We start from the raw sequence: 20,419 nt of genomic DNA on the forward strand, positions 1-20,419 counted from the left end.
GCTCTCAGTCTGCAGGGGCCTTGATGCTCCAGGGGCGGGATTCACCGATCTGCACAGCTCGGGGCCGCCGGGTGGCAGGAGTATCCTTGCTGTCCTGTGCCCTCCTGGCTTCTGCCTATTCGGGGGTGAGCGCCAGATCTTGGGCTGTGTCCCTGGTGCCCTGTGCTCCCGGGCCTGCGCTCTTGGAATTGCACTCCCGGCCACACAGCTCCCTTCGTGTGGAGCCTCTGCCGGAGCTGCCTCTGAGCTGCTCCCGGGGTCGCACAGCCCCCTCCACGCGGAGCCTCTTCCCCAGCCGCCTCCGAGCTGCTCTGGGTCCAGCCGGGCGCGTGCTGCAGCCCTTTAGGGAGCTCGACCACGGGGTGTGGGGTGCTCTCCTGGGGTGCAGGTCCTCTGTTAGTGTCCCAGGGAGCCTGAGGGCATCCCGACTGCTCTGGGATCCTGCGACCTCCTTTCTTTCCGAGAAGATTGGTGCAGCTCCTGCTTCTCCAGGACAGGGCTTTCCCGCCCTGGGGGCTCTCGCTGGGGCCTTAGCCCGACTTCTGGTGGGGCTCCTCTCCCTTGGATTCCTCTTATTTCTTTCTTTTTTCCCCCCATCTTTCTACCTGAAGAATGAACTCTTCTCACTATAGCATTCCAGCTGTTCCCTCTTTAAATCTCAAGTCAAATTCATCGGTTTTCAGGATGATTTGAAAGTTATCTAGGTAATTTGGTGGGGACAGGTGACTTGGCCCTACTCTTCCACCATCTTGTCCCGCCTCGATCTTGAAGTTTCTTCATTTGGGGAAGTTCTGGTGTATCCATCGTGATGGCATATGGCTGTCCTTTTGCTTTCTCACAGTTCTCCCTATATTTATTCTGAAAAGAATAGCAGAGATTAGCCTAAAACCTGACAAGACGGTAGCAGAAATTTCAGGCAATGCATTCATCCCCTTGTGATAAAAAAAAAAAAAATCCAGCAAGTTCCAACAATTATCAGTTATAACAGCTTTCTTTTTGTCCCCTACTCGATTCACAGCAAAAATTATAATAGATTTGTTATTTGTTATTCCTAACATGATTGGATACTTAAGACAGTAGAAATTTTATTACAAGCTATGGTCTCGAAAATGCCCTAATATGATTCAAAGTTTTTATTGTCTGAATGCACACATAAAAAGCCTGAACCTCAACAGTTTTAGAAAATATATATATAGAAATTGAAAAGATTTGATTGATAACACAATGCAAAAATACTCAATTCTGACGTTGCAGCTGAATCTCGATGGCTTGGATAGCTGAGACACCAGCTGAATTAATGGCAAGTCTGAATTATGGAGTATTTTGAAAAGGAATGCAATTTTATTATTTCTGCTACATATACAATGAGTTCTAATAAATAAAACACTAAGAGCTGTCAGTCTAATCTGTAGGAGCAGAACCTCTGATTGACCAAAAGGCATGTGGATTTAGGTTCATCTTTGTGCATGTGTGTCAGACCTCTCTATACTGCCCATGGCAAGTTTTTGATGGTCAGTGGCTGAGGTTGCAAGTGGCAGAGAGCTTTGGGCCTGTTGTACTGCTGTCGGGGGCCTCTCCCTCTGCCAGTAGGGGCTGCAGATGCCTAGTAACCAGCAAAGACAGGGCCCTTTGGGGGCAAAAGGATTTTTTCTAGTGTGATGTTGCTTGGGAGGGCCCAAATGTTGCTTGGGAGTGTCCGTGTCTTCACTGTAATTTCTGGAAAACGTTACCTCAGACCTCCCTGAATGGAGAGGTCTAAGTTTGGAGGGAAATTTGACAAAGCCTTCATTTGAGGGAACGGAGGAGTGTGTGTCCATTTCTCTGGCCGCACCGTAACTGTACATGGAAAGTTAAGGACCGGGGACTTTCAGCAGCGGTGATTATGCACCTGACCCTGGTTTTCTAAACTACAGGTTCTTCTTCCCTATATGACTCTTAAAGACCTTTTTATATATTTTTAACTAGTCTACTTAAGGGGCATCCTGCTCAGACACAGTGTAAAGAGGTGTTCTTTAGCTTCTGTGAATGGATTTCAATTGAATCTGTATTTAGGACTTCAGGATTCTAGATTAGCCAGAAAACTGTGAATAAATATCAATAAATGCCTCATAATAGGCCTCCTGTTTATTTTGTGGGAATGATTTCAGTAAGGAGGTTTCTCTGAAACTGCAATGGTGCAAATGAATTACATGAAGGGAAGATTCAAGAGTCACAAGAGCTTATGTTTCTGCAGATAAGTTTTTGTCTCCTACAAGGTTGAAGAACAATCTAGCTGGCGCCCAAAACAGAGTCACTGGAGATCAGTAATTTCTCTATAATAAAACCAGATTGGCACAAGATGTTAGAAACTCACCGGGCCAAAGAGGTCCTGCATCTTCTGGCTGTGTACAATGTACACAGGTCATGAACTTCAAAGAATCCAATTTCTTCCAGATAACCTTCTTCCTCTCCGCTGGATTGGCTGGTACTGGCTGTGCAACACCAATGCCGGTTTGGAAGGTCCTGATGGTTCATAGTCCAATGTGGTCGTCCTTGTGGTAGTAGTTTCAAAGATTTCTGTTATTGTCTGAAAATGAGACATGCAGTTCCAATGGTTATGGAAATAAAAATGGTGATGGCATGATCTAGTTGCATACGCATTATCCTGACCTCAAGTCAGACTTGCACCCTAGGGGTGCTTCAACATGTCTGAAACAGACCAAGGCGGCAAGCCATGTACTGTATACATCACGTTACAGAAATCTGAATGCTGATTGCTCAGGAGGGTGTGGAATCAAGAGGTCACTCCCTCTTCATTTGCTACAGTGCCTTAAAATTCCATTGGTAGGAAGGAACCCAAACACTTTCAGGTTGGATAAAACTCAGAAACACAATCTTTTTTTTTATTTTTATTTATTTATGATAGGCACACAGTGAGAGAGAGAGAGGCAGAGACACAGGCAGAGGGAGAAGCAGGCTCCATGCACTGGGAGCCCGACATGGGATTTGATCCTGGGTCTCCAGGATTGCGCCCTGGGCCAAAGGCAGGCGCTAAACCGCTGTGCCACCCGGGGATCCTGAAACACAATCTTCTTAAACATTTACAATCTTCTCAAATCGTTTGGGTAGAGCCAAAGCAAACTTGGCATCAGGGAACAAACAATTAAGAAGATCAAATAAAGCTCACCTTGTTGACTTCATATTAACTCTAAATGAGTCTATGAAAAACCTGCTTGCTTTTTCCACAGGTCTTCAGGCCTCTCCCCTGCAGTCCTAGGCAAAGAATAATGAACTTTAAAGGAATGAATCACATCAGTATCACAAGTGACTACCATCCTTTTGGCTTAGTCAGTTAATGTGAACTAGAGTGCCATTTACGCTAACAAATGCTTAGGTGGACCAGGATAAGGACGGCAACATAAGGGGGTAATCATCCTTGTAACAGTCGTACACGTGCAGTAGGTGGGAAATTACGGTTTCTTATGCCAGGGTGTACAGAAGAAACTAAGGCCAAAGTTTAGGTCTGGTCCAAGGTTAAAAGTACCGTATGTAAGAAAAAATGGTAAGCAGGCAACTGGTCCATCCATGTGATAGCAGGACTTCCTTCACAGCTAGTATCATCTCTACCAAAGCAAGAGTCCTTGCATCAATTATGGAAAGGGAAGCTGAACCAACAAGGAAACCGACATCTGGGACAACTTCCCCTGGTGTCATGAGGTCGTTGCTGATGGGCTGCTTTCTGCTGCCATTGCTGGCAAACAGGGATGGGGAGAAACTAACCGACAGGCAGCAGCTGCAAATGTTAGGTCTCATGCAGTCGCAAGCCCTGTGACAGCCATCCTCTGTGTGCCGTGCTCAAGAGAAACAGATCTATCCAGAAAGGAAGCATGAGTGAGCTTTTTCACCCTAAAAAAAGTTCCACCTTGGAATATTCACGGGAAAGGCTTTGTGCTAAAACCTCAGTAACGTTTCGTTGCACCATCGGGGGCAAAGGCAGAGATGGTACCCAACAGGTTACAGCTCTCTACGACAAAGCTGCTGGTCACCCTGCAAGTCACCCGTCCGAGGCCCTGGGATTGCGACGGGTACCACGTGCTGGCAGCCTCTGGCATTATTGCAATTAGCACCCACTGCGCCAACAGCGCCCCACAAATGGTGGGGAATGATGCCCAAGCACCCTGGGTGTGCTGGAGAGCAAGAGCAGGGACACGGCCTGTCAGGGGCAGCATTTCTCGCCGGCTCCCGCAGCTGTGGGGCGCAGGCAAGGAACGGTCGCTGCCCCCCGACCCCGCGCGTGCCAGCTCAGAGCCCCGGGAGCCCGTGGCAGGTGCTGGCGGCCTCAGCGTGCACCTCAGGCACCTTACCTGTCTGGCCCTTACTTGCCCCGGCACCTCCTCGTATATGGCGTCCTCCACCTAGTACTGCAAACAGAGGCAGAGCGGGCGTGAGAACACAGCAGGCGGCCTTGTCCACTGCCCGCAGTTGGGGGAACCTCCCGCGTGCCTCCCGCGGGGAGAGGCATTATCTGAGCCCAGACGACTTGGGGCGGCTGGCGGTCCCGTGAGGGCCGCCGGCCTGGGTGGGGTGCAGGGGGAGGAAGGGGCTCCCCGGGTGCATCGTTAATGGGCGGCAATTTCCCTGGAGGCCAGGAAAACCTCTTCTGGGAGCCAGGGCCTTGTTCGCAGCGAGGCGGCAGGACGATGCGGGAGGCTGCTGTCTGCACAGGAAGGACCTCGGGTAATGCACTGTGACCAACAAGGCGGCGGTCACAGGGCCGGGGACGAGGGCGGCACAGAGAGGAGAGCCAGAGGAACGCAGCACCCAGACCACCCTCGTCCCCAAGGCCCCCAGATGTCCCGAGGACGAGTGGCCCTCCGGGGCGAGGAGACGGAGCCCCGAGGCCGGGTATGAGGGCGGCAGGGACCGTGTGGCACAAGGTGCGGGCAGGCCAGGCCGCCACCTGCAAGGTGCCCCAGGCCCCACCCATGGTCAGAGCCACTCTGTACTCCCGGCGTCACCGCCCGCCGCAGGAGCAGGTGCGGTCGGGTGGCCGCAGACACGGGGGGCCGCAGTCCCGGCCCCGCCACCCAGGCCCCCGGGACAGGCGCGCAGGCCCCTCGGCTCGCTCTCTCAGGCCACACAGTGCACCTCGTTCTATGCTTCACGTGTCCCTTCTCTGCCACCAAAGAAGACGCTCGGGGAGAGGGGAAAGCCAAGGACCAGACCTCCTGCAGCCAGGGTCCCACCTGTCCCCCGGGTCAGCCAACTCTTTCAAGTTACTTGGCCTTTGCCCCGAGGCCACCAGCTCTAGTCCATCAGCAGGGACTCGCCCAGGGTCCCCCGTCTTGTGCTTCCCCTGCTCCCGCACCATTTCTTAACTTCGACCCCAATACCCATCTGGGTCCTTAGGCAGAGCCAGAGATGCCTGGGCTCCTGCAGGACACCGGGTTCCTCCATGACGGGCTCAGCCTTCATCACATGGGAAATAGCGTTTGGCCGCTTGGGGGCGGCTGTTTGGTGGTGAGCCACAGAGAACCCCGCCTCTGGCCATACAAAGCATTGTCAGTGACTTGAGAAGGGATGTTACATCAGAGTGAAGGATTCACGATTTTGGATTTTCTTAGCACCCAGGGAAAAGCAGTCCTTTGGTAGCTATCCAACTTTACCTTTGTGGGACTCTCACCCTTGGCAGATGAAGCTTACAAATAAGCTGATAAAAAAGCAACAATACCCAAATGGTTGGCATTAACTTACGTGCCAAATCCCACATAGTTTTTAGAGCTATGTCCCTAATTGGTTAGTGCATCCTTGCTTCTTTTCCTTTCTGTCCAAATTTCAACTGGAGTCAAGAGTGATAGTATGATTTTATTTAGATGTCTGAGACCCCTAACAGATGTTTTTAAAGCTAGTTCCTGGTTTTGAACTCTTCCCTGACCATCTTCCCAGATTTGCCACCATTCCATTCTCTGTGACATCTTTTCTGAGGTCAGGGAGACCTTGGGTGAACACTCCCAGGCAGGGAGTCTAGCAGTTAACCAACTGCTGGTCAGTAATAGGAACAAAATGGCGAGGATGAGATGCCGAAAAATAGCCCCTTCCATTTTTTTGGCATCTAGTTAAATTACTCAAGTCTAACACCGAGGACAACTTCCAATGACCACTGAACGCCGTTATTTTAAGAAAAACAAGGGAATTTTTTAAGTTGAAGGCTACAAAGTATTACTGGCATTACTACCAGAGGGAAGGCAATTTAATTTATAACTGTGTCAGCGCTTAATCGTGATTATTCTGATTATTCAGATTATTCTGATTATTTCTTTGCAATTCTAAATCCCACATAATTACAGTAAAACTGAACGTAAAATATTCCCTTCTCATGCTCTCCTAACGATGCTTTGTGAAGTTATAATAGATGATGTATTTTATTTTGCAAATGATTGATTCACCTACAGTACGGCTTTGATTGTTGCTACATAAAATACTTGGCTGTCAGAGTCCGTTTTTCTCATCTTACCTCCACCACCTCCTCATATTCTTCGTCAGCTGCCATTTTCCCTGAGTAGTAGTGGCACCTACAAACTTTTCAGGTTCCAGACAAATGAAAGATACATTAGAATCTACCCTCGGACTGAAATCAGAACATCAGAAAAAAAGAATTTAAGACGTATCCACGCTACACATCCCTAGATCTTTGTAGGCTAAGTGAAAGGAGAGATCTGAGTACAGGTCTAAAGAACTCGGGCCCCAAATGCCTTTCTCTGGATTCCCTCAGCAACATGCCAGGTATGGCTACTTCTAGCTACACGATCAATTTAGTTCAAGTTGTGAAAGGAAGTGGAGGTAAGAAAGCGAGAGTTTGGATCCAGAGAAACGTTATTTAAATTGCTAAATACTTGCAGAAAAACACTTTTAAGCAAAGTATTAGTTAAAGGGAGGTCAGCTCGGCTTCCAGAAGTTAGTTTTGGGCCAGCACCAGGATGCTACGAGGGTGCCGTAGGTCTCTAAAATGCTTTCCTACTTGAAATCAGACACATACAAACAATCTGTCAGTAGCTTTAAAAGAAAAATAGAAACCTCAAGGCAATGGGGTTATTCTTTTCCTAAACACCATTGGCTTGTATGGATTTTTCTCTTTTGTGTCTGTAGCCCTTCCTCAAACCTGAAAAACAAGACACGTTTACACCATTGACTGAAGCGCATCAAAGATCGTGGGCCTTGGGTCTAAGCTTCTAATTCGGGAGCTAGGGAAAGGGTCTCCCGGGGCCTCTTAGGTTGATGCCAGAGAGTGGGACGTGCTTGATAAAAGTGGATGATGACCTGGAGCAGCTGTCCCTTTCATTGCCTAAAGATATTTGCCGTGTAGACCAATACCCCACCATGACTAGTTTTGTTAAGCTAGCGAAACCGCCGCCCCTTCTGAGGCAGATGAGGCCCAGTAGGATGGGATAAATATATAGGAAGCCAGATCTTAGAGCCCTTTTCATACTCATACATTTAGAAAAAAAAAAAAAGGCAAAAATTTTTGAGATTTTTTTCTGTTAAATGAGAAAGTCCACCGGGTCAAGCAACCAGGGGATAGTCCAGGGCCTGACTAACCTCACAGCACAGGGCAGATGCGAGTAGGGCCCGGGAGGGCGACAGGGCCACAGACTTCGCTAGTCATGTTCCCATCGCGATTTCCCCAGTTAGGATACCAAGCTTTGGAAAACACTTCAAGGGAAGCTGCAGAACGTCTCCAGCAAGAACATTACGAGAAAAAGCCACCAAGCAGCCTTCGCTGTCCTCTAGCACATCAATTTCCTCAGCAGCAAAGCCTCTCCAGACTCTCCCCTCCCGAGAGCCCCAGGCAGAGCCAGCGCGATGCCCAGTCTCCAGGTGACCACACGGCCGCGGCAGCCAATCAGACCCTGAGTCGCTCGAATTTCAGAAGCTAAATATACTGAGTGATCCCCTGAAAAGCAGCTGTTCATCAATTCCAGTAAAGGATAAAGGGTAACAGACTGCTTGCTTAGAACTACTCAAACGTAATGGAATTGCACTTAACTTCCAGCATACGGGCTTCCAGTTTAGGTTTCATCTCTCATTTCCTGCAACCCTGTTTAATACCACATTCGTGCAAAAGAATCTAGGATAAAATAAGCATGTCTTTGAGGGGCTGTGACCCTTCTGTAGCTGCTTTCCTAAGGTCACTTGCCTCATTTTCATGGAGGTAAACCTATTCCCTCTTGTACAGCTCCCCAGGTGAGCTACAGGTAAGTTACAGGTGCAAGAAAGGAATAAAATCCATGAAACCTCAAGTTGGCAAAACCAATGTCTAAAATCATGAACAAAAGAAATGACAGTGGGAAATGGTTGATGTGACCCTAGATAAGCTGGCCACAGAGCCTAATTAGAGAGAATGGGCTCCATCCTTTTTCTGTTACTAAGCCAGAAAGGGATGCGGAGACCTTACTGATTATCTTCTCCCTCCCTGGGTAAGGCTGCCTGCTAGCAATACCGAGCCGCTTTCCTAGGTAAGCCAGCTTCTGATTTACAATTCAGCCAGGTGGCTTCTAGAGGCAGAGTGTGAACACAAGCACAAAAGCGTTCAATTTTCAAACAGCAGAAGCAGATACAATCTAAATCAGTCAATTACTAGGAGAAGATAATGCCCTATTAGGTAAGTCTGAGTGTATGACACTGAGTTGACAAAATTGACCCAGCAATTTTCCATCTGAAGACAATTTTCACTGACTTGGTCTCTCTCTAAACCTCTGTACTAAAGCAAAACCCCTTTTGGTCACTGGTTTCTTGACATGGGTTTAAAATTAAACATGTTGTCATAGTTCTTTTTTTAGCTAAACGTTAGGAAGCATTGCCACATTTCAAACATATGTACCTCTCCGCCTTCTGTGATTCAGACGGTGGTAAATAAAATTGAACAGGACTTTTAACCATCTAAACCAATTAAACCTTGTTCACTTCCGATGTTCTCACAGGTTTTATGACCAAGGGATATGTGTGTAATAGGACACCATTCCATTGGCAGATGTAAACTAGAACTGACTTACTCTTCATTATGTTTTAAAAGATGGTGTTAAATCGGAAAAGAATTCAGGCCCATTTTCTATGACACATAGGATAAAACCATATAAAGTAGAAAAATAAGCATAGACACTCGAATGCTAACCTGGAACTCTGTCCCCTAGGCATGAAAGAGCCAGTCTATATTTCTGTCCTATGTATGACCTTTCCCGTGGAAAAAGAATAAATGATCCCTGATTTATTGATGGGCTCTTATCACACGCCTTGCACGTAGTAAGTGCTCCATAAACATTAGCTATTATTTTTATTATCATATTTAATAGTTATTTTATTTGATATATATTCTAGCTAATAATCAATATTATTAGCAATAATTATAATCACCATTTTAAAATATTTCATTTATTCATTTCAGAAAAAGAGGGTGAGCAAGGGAAGGGCAGAGGCAGAGGGAGAAGCAGGCTCCTGGATGAGCACTAAGGCCAAGGCACACCTAAGCCGAAGGCAGACGCTGAACCCACTGAGCCACTCAGGCGTCCCTTATTATTAGCGTTTTACAACATTTTATTGGAATCTTCATGCTTTACTCTGTATTAAACTGAAATATTGTGACACTTCTGAAATCAGACAGTCGTTTGTCCAGGAATTTATGAACCAACAGGAGTTTGACGATAAGCCTACACAATTGACAAGAGCAAGGCAGGGTGAAGTTAGGTGCCAGGAGCAGAGTTTCAGACAACGTGTCCCTAAATGTCAGACAACAGAAGTATCCTGTCTGGGGACCAGAGTAGACCTGATGCACAAGATGGCACTGTAACAGAGCTTTTGTCTTTGCAGTTTCCTCTTCTTTTTTAAGGTTTATTTATTTGAGGGGGGGGGGAGAGAGAGAGAGAATGAGAGCACACGAGAAGGAGACCCAGAGGCAGAGAATCTCATGCAGACTAGACTCCGTGCTGAGCGTGGAGCCCATCTCACAGCCCTGAGAGCAGGACCTGAGCCGAAATCAAGAGTCAGAGGCTGACCTGACCAAGCCACCCAGGTGCACCTGCTTTTGCAGTTCATTCTCTTCTATTTATAATTTTAATCAAATCATACCTACATATCATTAAGAATCAAATAGTTTTTGTGAGGCTTGTTCCTAAATTGATGCTCCCTGTTCTCACCATTCCTCTACTTTCTCCCTCCACACAGACCATCGTTTTAACTCTTTTAGTTGAACCTTTCATGATTTGTCTGTACACATTTAACAAAATGTCTCTGTAACTTTTTCCTGATATTTCTGATATCTCACAGGCATTATCTGTTAACTTCCCACCTTGGAATGTGAGGCTTTACAGCTCTTCCCTACGAACCCCCACTCTTACCAGACATACGCCTCATCTCAGCCCAGCTTCCTCCCCAGAAAGTCCTTTCTATTTGTGGAACTCAGAATTCAATGCTTATGATTAGCAAAGGCTATTCACAGAGGAACCCCATACACTATGATTATTTTTCTTTTCCTGCACAAGTTTGTTTTTCTGCAAATTGGGATTTCTCTCCTTCTCTTTCTCTCTTTTCCCTTGGCTCCATTCTTCTAGGCAAGCAATCCTCAACAGAACTTTCTGCAACGACAAGAACATTCCATACCAGCGCCATCCACCACGGAAGCCACCAGCCACGAGTGACTACTGAACATTCAAAATGTGACTGCAGAACTGAGTTGTTCTACTTTTTATTTAATCTAAACCTAAACAGCCACATGTGGCTGGTGGTGGTGGCACTGAACAGCGCAATTCCAGAGACGGATCACAACTATCTCATACTTTGTATCTGACTCTGCTCTCAGGGTTTTCAGTGACCTCAGGCAGCAAGCATGGCATCACTGTACCCACCTCATCCTTGATCTCAAGGAGCCTTCTGTTCCGTGGGCCCTCGTTTCCTCTGTAGCTGATGCTCGGCTCTCATCTTGGTCCCCCCCTTCACTGTCATTCTGGGGGATTGTGTAGATGATAATATAAAAAAATCCCATTTCTTTAACTAATGTTTATTGAGCATGTTCAACGTACCAAGGACTAGTCTCGGTGCTTCCTTCCCACAGCATCACTAGTTGACCAAGCAAGATATATGTTCCACTTCTTGCTTGTTAACAAAACCACATTTTAGTTTGGCACAAAAATATCTTCATTTAAAAGATATGCTCCTCCTCAAATCCCAAGAGTTAGGAGTAAACTATGTCACAGTTTTGCCAGTAAGGTTGAAGTGTCATTCTAGAGATTAGGCTTCTAGGAAAGGTACAAGTTTACTGATGTGTAGGTCCAATCCAGCTGGCATGTACAGTTCTCCTCTTGCCATTCTTCCCTTCTCTATGCCTAGAACCCAGGTGTAATGTCTGGGACACAGCAGCCATCTTGAGACTATGAGGATAAGTTGTACATTAAGAATGGTAAAGCCAGAAGGAGACTTAGCCTTTAATGACTTCCTTAGTTCTTAGATTTTGTGATAATTTTATAGCTTAATACGTTTTGTATATCTGTATTTTATAGATGATTATATTCTGATTACTTTAAATGACCCTACATTTTACATATTATTTTTTCTATTTTGCAGTTTACCAAATCCTAATAAAATGTATTACTTTTTCATGCTTATTGATCCTTTGCAACTTTCACTCTGTGTATTGCCTGCCCTTCCACATCTCTTTTACATTGATTTGTAGGCATTCTTCATATACTATGGATATTAGCTTTTGTGTCTTGTAGACGTTGTGAATATTTTCTCCAAGTTGTTTGTTGTATCTGCGGCCATAGAGATGTTTTAAATGTATTTGCAGTCAACTTTGGCGATCCCTTCTTTCCAGTTTTGACACTCCCTGTTGAATGAATTGAATTTGGAATTTGAATTTGAAATATTACTTTTAGCAACCCATTGAAATAGCATGTATGTTCGTCTAGTGGCTTTCATGGTTTTTTTTCTTTTTTCTTTTTTCTTTTTTTTTTTACTTTCTGGGTTTTTTATTCTTTACTTTGATTATGAGGTATAATAAACAGACAACTATCTAAATCTTATGTGTACAGTTTAGCAAATGATGGTAAAAAAAGCATCCATATAATGACCACTCAGGTACAAAATGTCATTTTTATCCTGACCTTGATGGTATTTATTTCCTTGCTTTTATTTTTAGTTTTACCATGGCCTGAAGCATTGCTAAACAGTATCGTTTAGTTTTGTCTGTTTTTAAATTTTATATAATATTCATGCTATATGCAATTTTGTAACTTCACTTTTTACTTACTATCATGTTTGTTGATTGTTATTATTTTGTTGTTGTTGTTGTTATTATTGTACAATATTCCATTGTATGACTACACTTCCGTTTTACCCATTCTACTGTTGAGGCAGAATGGAGTATTTCCAGCTTTTGTCATTTAAGAACAAGATGAGATGAACATTCTCGCATGTTGATTCTGGTAATCATAAACAATTAAATGATGAGACCATGTAAGTAAGTAAGGAGTATGCTCATCTTCAACTTTAATAAAACATGCTACCTGCTTCCCAATATTGGTATCAATTTATATTCTCATCAGTTGTGTGTCCTCCTAACTTTGCTACCACTTGAGATAAAGCTTTCTAAACTTTGTTCATCTTGTAGGTGTGTAACGGTATCATCTTGTGGTTTTAATTTGCAATTTTGTGACTTGCTAGTAAAGTTGAACTCCTTTTCATATGTTTATTAGATATTTGCGTATTCTATTGTTTTTTGAGAAGTGTCTGTTTAATTCTGTTGCCTATTTTTCTGTTAAGTCGCTGGCCTTTTGCTCACTCATCTATAAATCCTCTTTCTCTGGATAATAATCCTTTGATAGTTAATGTGTGTTGTAAATATCCTCACCCTCTCTGTCTTTTTATTATTTTCGTACTGGCATTTGATGAACAGTTGTTCTTAATTGTCATGTAGTCAACTTCATCAAGGTTCTCCTTTGTGACTAGGAGAGTAAAAATCCTTCTACCACAAGGTCATGAAGATATATATATATAAACACACATATATGATATATCATATATAAACTTCATATATGATATATTTATATCATATATAAACTTCTAAAAAACTTGGGACTTTTATCCTTCACATATAGTCCTTAATTTACCTGGAAATTATTATGTTCTTGGATATGATATAAACGAGAGTTTTATTTTATTTTTTTGCATGTGGATAGCCAATTTTGCCAGAATCTTTTACTAAAAAAAATCCATTATAGCTCTTTAGTATGTTTTGATATCTGTAGGGTAAGCAGTCCTCACTCATCTAAGATTCACTTGGCTATTTATACTTCCTTACTTTTAGAAGTACTAAGAAATAGCTTATCAAGTTTCATGAAAATTATCCTTGAGTTTTTTAGGATTGCATTGAATTCATGGATTTATTTTGTAAGAATTGACACTTTCACACTTTAATCTTCCCATCCGGATCCTAGTTTACATCCATCAGCAAAGTTTTCTGTTTTCTTTATATAGATCTTGCACATTAAGCGGGACAAGTGAATTCATAGGTATATTAAACATTCATTTTCACGGTACACAAGATTTTGTATAGAACTTCCTTTTTTTATACTAAATTTATTTTTTATTGGTGTTCATTACCCAACATACAGAATAACACCCAGTGCTCATCCCGACAAGTGCCCCCCTCAGTGCCCGTCACCCATTCACCTCCTCCCCTTCCACCACCCCTAGTTCATTTCCCAGAGTTAGGAGTCTTCACGTTCTGTCTCCCTTTCTGATATTTCCTACCCATTTTCTCCCTTCCCTTCTATCCCCTTTCACTATTACTTATATTCCCCAAAGAAGATGTGGTTTATGTATCCAATGGAATATTCCTCAGCCATAAGAAATGACAAATACCCATCATTTGCTTCAACATGTATGGAACTGGAGGGTATAATGCTGAGTGAAATAAGTCAATCATTCCTTTGTATAGAATTTCTAATAGTACTTATCAAGTTTCTTTTTTTGTTACTATTGATTTACCTTTGGTATTATAAACTTTTTCATGGGGATCCCTGGCTGGCGCAGCAGTTTAGCGCCTGCCCTTGGCCCAGGGCGCGATCCTGGAGACCCGGGATCGAATCCCACGTCGGGCTCCCGGTGCATGGAGTCTGCTTCTCCCTCTGCCTGTGTCTCTGCCTCTCTCTCTCTGTGACTATCATAAAAAAAAATTATTAAATAAACTTTTTCATGAAATTCATTAGGATTTTGAGAAAGGTGAATATAAAAGTGGGTGCTCAGTCAGCCATCTTGAACCCCAAGCACGGACACAGCATTTGGAGCAAATTTTGGATAGGACTTGAAGAGCTGGAAATGACAGGACGAAGAGCATTCCAGGATTATAGACAGGACGAGCAATCACATAAAGGGGGGAAAGTTTGTGGCATATGTGGGGAATGAAGATTGATGTGGTTTAGGTCAAGAAAGGTATATGTGGAGATATAATGGAGGACTACAGAGTAGAAGCTCTGCTGTGGAGGACCCTGAATGCCTAGCTAAGCGGGACACAGTGATACAGACTGGCATTTCAAATTGCTCCTCTCTTCATATGGTGTAGAGCTGTCAGTCACACATTAGCAGAGCAGAAATACATCACAAATGTACATCATACAGCATACAGAGTTAAACATATTCAATGTGGGACATGCAGATCCAGTAACACAGCAGGATATAGAGATACGAATAAGAGCTTTCTCAAATTATCAAAACACCCAGGTGCTATCTGCTTTCCAAAATCTATATTGAACAGAGTAAGTTTCACCTGGGTTGCATACTCGTCTTTGGAAATACTTCCTCTAAATACGATCTCTTCCTACTGATGTTGCCTAAAGTCAGACGCCACGAAAAACACATAAACATGAAAGAGGGAGATTTAAAATGTTAAATTACCTGTGACCCATTTCCCTGATTTCTTGTAGGACTCAGAGGCTTGTTTTCTGTGTGAGCTCTTCTTTACGTTTTATTGCAGAAGAGTCCTGACTTTGAGGCAACATGTCTCTCAATCTCTGCCCTGGAATGAGAACAGGCAAGGATGTTTTGTGTGTTTGGCTTCTAGTCTCCCCTCTCCGCAACCCGATCTAAAATTGTTCTTTGAACCCCACTATGCCTGGGATGCCTGAGTGGTTCAGCGGTTGAGCGCGCCTGCCTTGGGCTAAGGGCGTGATCCCGGGATCCGGGATCGAGTCCCACATCGGGCTCCCTGCACGGAGCCTGCTTCTCTCTCTGCCCGTGTCTCTGCCTCTCTCTGTGTGTCTCTCGTGAATAAATAAAAATCATTTCAAAAAATGAACCCACTATGCCAGTTATTGAATGGCTATGCAAATAAATTATCAGCATCTACAACTTATTGCCCATCGCCAGTGGTACTTCACAAATGAATGTGGCCTCAAAACTACCCACCATTTGCTTCGACGTGGATGGAACTGGAGGATATTATGCAGAATGAAATAAGTCAATCAGAGAAGGACAAACATTATATGGTCTCATTCATTTGGGGAATATAAATAACAGTGAAAGGAGAAAAAATAAGGGGGAAATAGCAAAAAGGGAGACAGAACATGGAAGACTCCTAACTCCGGGAAACGAACTAGGGGTGGTGGAAGGGGAGGAGGGTGGGGGGTGGGGGTGAATGGGTGGCGGGCACTGAGGGGGTCAGTTGACGGGATGGGCACTGGGTGTTACTCTGTATGTTGGCAAATTGAACACCAATAAAAAATAAGTTTATTATTAAAAAAATAAAAAATATAAAAACCCTTACGTGTGATTTCTTGACTGGTCACATCTATACCGACACGCCCAGGAGTTTAACAAGCAGCAGAGACCTTTGGTTTCTGTGCCATTGTGGTTAACCCCCCATGGTGGTGACAGAGCAACATTCCAAGGGATCTCAAAAAGGAATCCAGGGCTGCAGAGACTGGGAGGGCCTGGGAGCGGAATGCAAATGCACCTGAGGTGCCCAGGAGGCTGGACCTTCAGGAAGAGGACAGGGCGACCTCAGTCAGGGTATTCCGGGCAACTGAACAGGAGACCCTGAAAGAGGCTCTGGCGACGCATCAGCCTCCAGGGCACATCCCGCCCAGAACCCGGCCCTCTTCGCGGTTTGTGACTGGCTCCTACTTTCTGGAACCAGCAGAGAATGTTCCTCCAGAACGGGGACAACTAAACAACCGTCCTACATGCAGGGAATGGTCAGAGAAGAGGAACTTGGACATGTTCCCTGAGCATCCTCAGAAAAGCCAGAGGAGCCCCCGTCCCGCTCCCTCCAGCTCGGTTCACCTCGAGAACTGTTTGTGCAGTTGCACAAGGAGGAAGTGAGCGCAGACTCATAGGCAGGTGCCCCCCTCCCAACCGCGCACCCGCCCAGGACACAGTCCAGCCGCAGCCCCCCGAGCTGCAGCTCAGGACTCAGGGGCTGCCCTGGCAGCTGCCGCCCGGAGCGCCAGAGACCACGCAGCCTCCGTCTGCACACCCGACGGTCCCTGCACCCTGCTTGGCTGCACCTGCTGCCCTGCACACCTGAAGCGTGCCCGCCACGCCATGGTGGCACCTCCCCTTCCCCGAAGGAGCTGCCTGCACTTAGAGCACCTCCACTGAGGTCCCTCCCCGCTCTCTGGGCTGGGCTCTACATATCCCATGGCCCTTCCCCAACAGGAGGAAGGGAAGTCCCCAGAAACAGGTGGCACTGCAGAGGGGGCGTGGCTCTGAAGGCAAGCCTCCCCTGCACCTGCCTAGGTCTCAGGAGGGCACCCCACCGGGAAGTCACTGCACCGCGGACCCGACTCGCTGCCGCCCTTTGGCGCACCTGCAGTCCTGCGTCCCAGCTGCTGTGTCTACCTCCCTCCTAGGACTTGGGTCAACACGAGAAAGCACACTGCCCCTCTAGGGCCGTGGTTCTCAAAGTGTGATCCCAGGACCAGCAGCATTAGGATCACCCAGGAACTTGCTAGAAACGTGGACGTGGAGTCTTGCTCCAGCCTCTGGAATCAGACATTGCTGGGTAGGGACCTAACCTCCCTATTTTCATAGGCCCTCCAAGTATCCCACAAGATTCGAGAAGGCCAAAGTTGGAGAACTACCCTTGCAGGAGGTCTGTCCTGGCACCCGACCTCCCTCGTGGCTGTGACAATGTCCTGCTCCCGCTCCCACTAGGCGCCCACATCTACTCAGTGCCTGAGACCGCCAGCGCTCCCCGGTAGACCTCTCCTCTCCCCTGGCGGCTTCTCTTCTCCATGGCTTCCACTGCTCACCAGCTGGTCAACGCAGCCTCCCTGCAGGCCCCCCCACCTCCTCTCCATCTGCCACCAGGTTTGCGTGTGTCAAATGCACATCCCTAGCGCTTCAATTCCTCAGGGTCTCAGTGGCCCCTCCAGGGCCCATCTTTGAAGGCACCGTGGGTACGAGGGGACGAGGCTGGAAGGCAACGTCAACCTTGGCCAGGCTCTCTGGCCCACAGGCAGGACTCTGTTCAGGAGGAGAATGGGGAGGGGCCGGAGCTAGGTCTTTCTCTGCCTCTGTAGTCTTCCTCAGGGAAGGTCTTACCCCCTCGCGGCCCTGGGGCCCCGTCACGCCTTGTGGCTCTAGCCCTTTCTGCACTATTCTCTTTGGCTCCAGGATTTCTCCGGAGATAAATTTGCCCTCTGCGAACTGGAGATAAATGCTTGCACATTTCTCTATCACACAGGGCTGGTGGAGTCTGAAATGAGAACACTCTCTTTTTTTATTTAGTTCACGTGTTTAGTTAAGTAACCTGTACACCTGGTGTGGGGCTCAAACTCACAACTCCAAGGTCAAGAGTCCCGTGCTCATCCGTCTGAACCAGACAGGTGCCCCTCGAATGAGAAAATACTTTAAGAAGCTTTGAAAACTATTTTGTGGCACAGGTTACTTTGCCGATTGGTGACACCAAATGTCCCACCCTGTTTATGCCATTGCACGATGTCGCCAACCCTGCTACAATGTTTTCTAAAAATCTTTTTTTTTTCTTAAGCTTTTACGTATCTGACATCGAGCCAGTGAGCGTAAGATGTTCCTGATTCAGTTACATCCCCAGCCTCCGTTAGGCCCAGGCTCCCTTAGTCTACGGACCGGACCGGACCGCAGGGTGGGTTTGCCTGTAACAGGACACCAGAGCCCCTCGGGATTTGCCGGCGGGTCCAACGCCACCCCAGCCTCCCGCTAATTAACTACACCCTCGGCTTAGTGAGGATGGAGAGGCGGCAAGTGCCTGATGGGGGGGGTAACCACGGGCCTGGACATGTGCCCCCCACCCCCAGCCCTGAGCACACACGCGGCCCTTGGGTCTTTTTAAAAGTAAGTCACAGGGCAGCCCGGGTGGCTCAGTGGTTTAGTGCTGCCTTCATCCCAGGGCGTGGTCCTGGAGACCTGGGATCGAGTCCCACATCGGGCTCCCTGCATGGAGCTTGCTTCTGCCTCTGTCCGTGTCTCTGCCTCTGCCTCTCTCTCTCTCTCTCTCTCTCTCTCTCTCGGGTCTCTCATGAGTAAATGAATAAAATCTTTAAAAAAAAGAAGTCAGTCACAGACTGTTGGCTGCCTCACTGCTTTGCCTGCGAAACAACTCGTTAAAATTAAAAATGAGTGTGACTTCATGTTTGGCACACATCCCGGGGACAATGTCCACTGTACGTGGGTTTGCTCCTCTCCAACCATTAAGCACACTTACATGTGCGTGTGTGTGTGTATTCATTTCTGGTGTTGCTGTCAACACCATTGGATGTGACACGTTCTGACTTTTAACGTGACGCTAAGGCGATGATCATTTGGTTGGATTTATTTTTATTTTTATTTTTTTTATGATAGTCACATCACAGAGCGAGAGAGAGAGGCAGAGACACAGGCAGAGGGAGAAGCAGGCTCCACGCACCGGGAGCTCGACGTGGGATTCGATCCCGGGTCTCCAGGATCGCACCCTGGGCCAAAGGCAGGGGCTAAACCGCTGCGCCACCCAGGGATCCCGATCATTTGGATGGAAATAATCACGTTGTCATCCAATATGTCCGTCACATTAAGAGGAACTTAATAAGAAAAGGAAAACCACGGTGATTCTTCAGATCGTTAAAGGTCACGTGTTTTCAATGCTGGACATTTAAAATTCCTCCGAATGTATTACTTCAAAGATATCCCATTTTTACCTCGCTCAAAAAAAAGCTGTGTTTTGTTACTTGCCCTTAGCTGCAAATCGAGTTATTTGTAACGGAACCGTGGTGCCTTGACATTGGGACCATCCAGTCCACCTGAAGAGCTGCCCAGAGCATCAGTCGGGAAGGGGGAGGCCTATGTGCTCACCATCTGTTTCCCACACTGCCTGAGGGAAGATCCAGAAAATCCCAGCACTCGGGGCGGTGACCTGCAGGTCCGACGCCAAAAGGAAAAGCAGCTCCTGCCACCGCCTGAACTGCCCGCAGCGCGATCACCACGCCTCAAGCTCAATGGTCGAGGCACGATGGGGCTCCGGGTTCTGGCTCAGGTCACCGTGTCAGGGTTGAGCGGGCCCCACAGGGCCTGGCATCCCCGACGGGCGCCCCTTGGGCTCTGCTTTAGGCGCCGTCCCTGCCCGCCCGCTGCTCGCACGCTCGCTCGCTCGGCAATAAAGGAATCCTTCAGAAACAACAACGAGGGGCATGTTACCTAAAGTCAACTATACGCATAGACGCGAAAGGAACACTTTTCTGTTCAACATTTGAAACAACTTTGTGGACGCGGGGTGCGGGCGGTGGAGCGTCTTGCTCCGGCCCAAGCGTGACCGTGACCCCGGGGTCCCAGATCGAGTCCCAGACGGGCTCCCTGCGAGGAGCCGCCTTGTCCCGCTGCCTGTGTCTCTGCCCCTCTCTCCCTGTGTCTCTCACGATTGAGCAAATAAAACCTGAAAGAAACCGTGTAAGAGGCGACAATGTCCGCATGACGCAGAGCACGAGAAACCACTTGCGGACGGACGACGTACCCGGGAGCCGGGAGGCCCCGGGGGCGGGGGCTGCACCTGCGGCTGCGGGCCTGAGCCTGCCCTCGGCGCCTTCCCGCCTCACGTCGCGGCCGGGACCGCCGGGCGCCAAGGCCTCGAGGCCCCGACTCGCTCGCAGACTCGGCAGGTGGCCGCGCGGCGCGGAGGGCTCCGGGGACTCGCGGCCGCCCCCTCGCCCCCTCGCGGTCGCCCCGCCCCCCACGGCCCCCCCCCGCGGTCGCCCCGCCCCCCACGGCCCCCCTCGCGGTCCCCCCGCCCCCCACGGCCCCCCTCGCGGTCGCCCCGCCCCCCACGGTGCCCCCCACGGGCCCCCCCCGCCCCCCTCACGCCCCGACCCGGCCTCCACCCCGGGGCATGTGTGCGGGGGTCTCTGGGGCGGACCCCGAGCTTCGTGCAGCCGCAGCCGCGCGCACC

At 47.5% G+C, this 20,419-nt stretch overlaps 2 long non-coding RNA genes across 3 annotated transcripts in view; both read right to left on the minus strand.

The window, feature by feature from the left end:
- Positions 1–805: 805 nt before the first annotated feature.
- On the minus strand, positions 806–6,673 carry LOC144299283 (uncharacterized). 2 transcript variants are annotated; one of them, XR_013365992.1, is made up of 5 exons: positions 6,494–6,673; positions 4,344–4,400; positions 3,167–3,252; positions 2,354–2,566; positions 806–858 (listed from the first exon to the last, which is right to left on the minus strand). It is a non-coding gene; the product is annotated as an uncharacterized LOC144299283 (long non-coding RNA). The 2 variants fall into 2 exon arrangements; XR_013365991.1 differs by lacking the exons at positions 806–858; positions 2,354–2,566 and having other exon boundaries at positions 3,053–3,252.
- Positions 6,674–11,327: 4,654 nt separating this feature from the next.
- The window catches only part of LOC144299281 (uncharacterized), a 325,504-nt gene continuing 316,412 nt past the window's right edge, over positions 11,328–20,419 (minus strand). Inside the window, exons 2-4 of the long non-coding RNA XR_013365989.1 lie at positions 14,920–15,040; positions 14,014–14,185; positions 11,328–11,851 (exon numbers count right to left, since the gene is read on the minus strand). This is a non-coding gene — a long non-coding RNA (uncharacterized LOC144299281). The remainder of the gene's footprint in view (positions 11,852–14,013; positions 14,186–14,919; positions 15,041–20,419) is intronic.

The sequence above is a fragment of the Canis aureus genome, chromosome 27 (assembly GCF_053574225.1).
Source record: "Canis aureus isolate CA01 chromosome 27, VMU_Caureus_v.1.0, whole genome shotgun sequence".
NCBI lineage: Eukaryota > Metazoa > Chordata > Mammalia > Carnivora > Canidae > Canis > Canis aureus.